Below are 5584 nucleotides of genomic sequence, written 5' to 3' on the forward strand. Positions count from 1 at the left end.
CATTCCGTTGCACAGATTACTTTACATTTGTATGCAGTGTTTTAATTATGTGGGGAAATTTGATTTATTGTGTTAAATGTAATTATTGTTGATATGAAATGTACATATTGCATTGCGGCAGACGAGCCGTTTGGCATTTATATAAAGATTCTTCTTCTGAAGATGCGGAATAAAATGATATTGAGCAGCAGACTTTTTAATAAACTATATTTGTTACACTTCTATTGTGAATAAAACATCTTCTAATAATTGTTTCCCTTGTTTTTACCTGAAAAATACTGAAATCCAACAGGTTTTGTGGCACATTTTKGTACATTTTGAACAAATTCCTATGTTTTTATCAGCAAATAGRATTTGGAATTCTCAGATGATGATGTCATCCCTTTGCAAGCTTCTGATTGGTTAATTATCTCTACAMCTGTGGATCTATTTTAATAGACTCCAAATTTATGTGATGTAAAAAAATCTTGTGTTTTCTAGACGAGAACATTTTTTAAAAACAATATTTGTGCTGAAATGAGCTGAAAGGTTATTCAGCGAAGAAGAAGCCATAAAAACAAATACATGTCCTGCAGTTTGATGAAACTAGGAAGGAAGGAAGGAAGGAAGGAAGCTTGCAGGTCATCATGTTTAGCAGCAGGAGGGACTGGTGCACCTCTTCATGAATTAAAGTGAGGCCTACAAACCTGATCTACTTTCTCCAGTTCTGTCAGGAGGAATGAGACGAAATTACAGCAAATTACTGACAAACTTGTGGAAGAAAACCCAAAATGTTTAGCAGAACTTGGTGCGATTCTACCAAATCCTGAGGAAATGAAAGGAAGCTTAAATGTAAATGTTGCTAAATCGGCTACATATTATCCATCCATCAATCCATTTCCTTGCACCCTTGTCCCTCAGTGGGGTCAGGAGGTGCTGGTGCCTCTCCAGCTAACGTTTCGGGCGAGAGGCGGGGTCACCTGGACAGGTTGCCAGTCTGTCGCAGGGCAACACAGAGACACACAGGACACACAACCACACACACTCACACTTAGGGGCAATTTGGAGAGGCCAATTAACCTGACAGTCATGTTTTTGGACTGTGGGAGGAAACCGGAGTACCTGGAGAAAACCCACCATGCACAGGGAGAACATGGAGACTCCATGCAGAAAGACCCTTCTTGCTGCAAGGCAACAGCTCTACCAACTGTGCCACTGTGCAGCCCGCTACATATTATCTCTGATTGTGATTTGCAGAGGAAAAAAATTCTATTTTTATGTAAATATTTGTTTTTAGCTCCATCTGCTGTCGTTATTCTGTGGAAAACAGAATTTTGTCTCCGCGATGAGAACCTTTAACTCTAATATTCTCTAGCGAGTGAGCTACTGGCTCCAGCTAACTGTCCACTGTCCTTCAGCCTCTGTTCATGGATTTGTCCCAAATAAAACCTTCAGACTTTATTTAAATGCGGGTGTTCCCAAAACCTGCCACCAGATGGCAGCAAAGGACGACAAATGCGCTCCGGATGATTGGCGCTGCTGCAGTTGTTACCTTTWAATCTTAACGCCYCTTTTCAGATTATTCTCWGCTTGTGTCATCCCACAGGAGTCTTCAGGCCTCCGCACCATTACCACGAAAACCACAAAGGAGTCAAAGAAAATGCGTCACATGGATTAACTGGGACAGATTAAGATTATATGATTTAACTTGTTTCCCCAGTTTTTAACTTGTGGGCGTCAGATGTTTCCCCCCTGCTGGGACGTCGCTCCTCTGCCCCCATCATGGCTGGTTTGTTGACCAGCAGCAGATTGTTGTTCTGAAACCAGGAAGTCCCACAGGAGTTTGCAGCTCCACTTCCTGTTTCCAGGCCCACTGGGACCAGAAAGTCTGACCCACATTCTGGACAGATGTTCCTGCCGCCTGGTTGGATCCTCCAGAGAGTTGATCACGTTTCTGCACAGCGATGGATTTGATGCAACGCCAACAGGAAACGGTTCCTAAACGTCCTGCTGCTGGAGATGGATGGATGAATTTCAGCGCCGTGGACAGAGACAGAACTCCTGCTGGTTTCCTAAACAGTTTCCTTCCATTTTTAACTCGTTTTGAAGTTATTTTTGGTCCGGCGTTGGGTCACTGTGTTCAAACTCAGCWTCGTCTACGACTGAAGCCTCGTTTCTGTACCAAGTTTTGAACAATATGGAATCATTTTGGAGGCAAAAGGTTCATTTCGGGACTCAAGGGATGAATCGGCTTCGACTAAAACGGATTTTCAAAGTCTGGGCGAAATTTGAGCAAACTTAAAAAACCAAAATGTGAACAAATTAATGTTTCCATCCACTGGTTTGGAGCAAAWYGTGATTTAGTCGGATGTTGACGCTGCGCATGGCTGTAACAGCCCAACGTTGTGAAAACGGAAGAGCGTTTCATGCCTCTGGTAAGGCACAGATACACCAGTGGTCGGGATCTTTCTCTACGTTTGAACTTATTGAGCAAATCTGTTTCCAATTTGGTGTATAAACTTTTTAAAATTATTTAGAAAGGACTAAAACAATCCAGCTAAAAATGTTTTTTTGTGAAATTGCGGGAATAATTTAAAATGTTATTGTTTCCATCGACTTTTCCAAATGCGATCAGGAACATTGATGGAAACGCAGCTTCTGTGTCTTTACTCCAAATTAATCTATTTTGTCTCTGGAATTCGCTTTGTGAAAATTTGCAGCTACTTTTTCAGGTCAAGAGCAAAAATAAATTGGATCCTTGGAGACTTGTTACCAGCAGCCTGTCGCATTTTTCTCCCATTTCTCGGTTTTAATTAAYGAAATTACCRAACATAATTCAGTTTGACGGACAAAACTACACAACAATGTGATTCCCAAAGAGCTGCTAGCAGTAAATGACCTACTGATGATGGATTTCTGCTCCTATTTCAGGTGATAAATGGGCTCTTATATTTCCTAAAAGACACATTTTGTAACATTTGATTATTTTTCTACCAGACTGTGGCTCCAAAGTATTTCTATTTCAGTTTGAAGAGTTGTTGGGTTTGGACGTAAAGATGTGTCGACACCTCGCTCGATCTGAACGTTTTCCTGCAGTGTTCCTTGTTGTCATGGAAACCAGTAAAGCAAAGCGCCGTCCCTCGCTGCGAGTTTTCTAAAGTCTGCTTTCATTTTTTCTGTCTCAGTCGACCTTCAGCAGCTGTGATGTGGTCAAAAATCTTTTCTTTTGTTCGAGAATTCAACCCAGAAACAGCRAAACCAGATGCTGCTGTTGYATTAACCACTTTATTAATATAACAAGTCGATTTTGGTTTCTGGATACAGTAAACGGTGAATAATCCTGTTTGCCGTTGTGTTAATTCATTGTTTCATATTTGTTTAATTGGTGGCAGAAAGTGCAGAGAGCAACGTGTAATTAATGCACACAATGTTGATAGCTGCTAATTTGGGTCAACCAGCGGAGARATGATGCACAGCAGAGGAAATAAAGCAGAAACRGGCAGCAGTTAGTCTGTGGTGAAACCGTAAGAAGATTTGTTATTTTTCCATTTTCTGATAGAGATTTTTCTATTTCTGTTTAGTCGACACCAGCAGTTTGTCACAGAGACACAATTCTTCATTTCTTTGGTAAAAAGAACTGATGAAAAATACCAAAGATAAAACAGTTTGACTAACAGAAAACGGTATTTTAACACCTGCGAGGTAATCGTCAATAAACTACCAGCTCATCTGGGATTTGGATTTTTTTTAATTGCCACTGAAATATTGTTTCTTCTTTATGTAAAATCTCCCTGCCTCCAGCTTTCACCACCGCTTATTCAAAATACACATTTTGTTGGAAGTAAAACAAAAAAATGTATTAATTCAAACCTACAATATTTCTTTTAGCCTCATTTTTTTGTTCTCTTTAGTGAACATTACATTTCCATAAAGATACTCCAAAGTTAGCTGTAGCATTTAGCTAATATTCTCTGAACACTGACTAAAGGCTACAGGACGGTTAGCTTTAGGATTTCATGAAACTGGATAAAGGAGTCAGAAAGTTAGCAGTAGCATTTAGCTAATGTACCCTGAACACTAGTTTAAAGATGCTGTAACATTGGCTGTAGCATCTAGCCCACACTCCACATATGCTAGAAGAAACTGGAAAGTTAGATGTAGCATTTAGCTAACAATCTTTGAACACTAGCTAAAGGTTACTAAAATGTTAGCTGTAGCATTTAGCCAAGGACACACATGCTAGAGGACTTTAGAAAGTTAGCTTTAGCACTTAGCCAAAATTCCCTGAAACTGGATAAAGGATTCAGAAAGTTAGCAGTAGCATTTAGCTAATGTACCCTGACAGCCCATGAACACTGGTTAATGTAAACCAGAATATTAGGAGTAATTTTTAGCAAACATTCCCAAAGCATTGTGAGGAAATAGAAACTATTGTAGAACATTTTGGAAACTTTGCAGGAATTATGCTCTCTAAAAACTTACACAGTAACCAAGCTGGTTAAATATCCAAAAATGACTGTTGAAGGTCACCTTCTAAAGTACAAGGAACATTTAGTGAAGATTTACTAAAAGGCACATCTGATGGTTTATGCAGGAAAGTCGCAGGAGTTTCTAATGTGTGGCAGAAGCAAAAAATACCTACAAATGCAGTTTTAAGGACTTTCAGCACATAAAAAACCCAGGAAATGGACTGAAAGATTAGCATAGCAGTTAGAAAGTTACTGTGGTCCAAAAACACCCAATGAGACGCTCAGTTGTGTTTTTATTTAATCGACTTGCACCGAGACAGATCCCCCTTCCTTTAGTTCTACCTGCAGAGGAACTGAGACGATCCAGGGCTTGAACACAGCACAGCTTTAAATAGTAAATATTTCTCTCTGCTGCGGCGGCAGAAACCAGGAGGAGACTCAAGAATATTTAATCTATTTTAGGGAATGGTTCACAGCAAAAAGCCCGTTCCTGAAAATCCCTCCATTCATGTCTGTGTGTCGGGAGGAAATCTGTGAAGGAGAAACTGCTCTGGTCTCATTCAGACCTTTTAACGTTTTCATGGATGTTTTTGTCCAACGTCTCATCCGTCCACCGCTGAACCTCAACCAAACTTTTTGCATCAATCAATGAACTTCTGGCATCAGTCAGTCTGGAAATTTGACCCCAACTTCTGGCAGAATGTTTAATTCCCATCGATTGGCTTCCTGGCTCTCACTGGTTTCTAGGAAGGTTGTGATCTTTATGCTCCAAAACCAGTTTTAATATATTTATTTGGAATCAGCATCTTCTTAAAACGCCAAATAATCTCTCTAATTTCTGAATTTGTGTCTTCTGCATTCCAGTTTCTAGAGCAAAAATAAGACAAAACTAACTTACATGTAGCTTCTCATCAAGCTATACGAGCCAATATTGATCCTTAATATTGATTTTTTAAAAGTTCTGGTCCCATTGGCAGATTATTTAACTTATAACAAAACATTGTTCCCATTTTATAAGTGAAATAATCTGCCTAAGAACAAGAATATTTAATCTATTTTAGGGAATGGCTCACAGCAAAAAGCTCAGTGTTGATTTAACTCTGAAGAGTGTTAATATCAACTCTGTGGGAGTTAAA

This window comes from Poecilia reticulata, linkage group LG21 (assembly GCF_000633615.1).
Source record: "Poecilia reticulata strain Guanapo linkage group LG21, Guppy_female_1.0+MT, whole genome shotgun sequence".
Classification (NCBI taxonomy): Eukaryota; Metazoa; Chordata; class Actinopteri; order Cyprinodontiformes; family Poeciliidae; genus Poecilia; species Poecilia reticulata.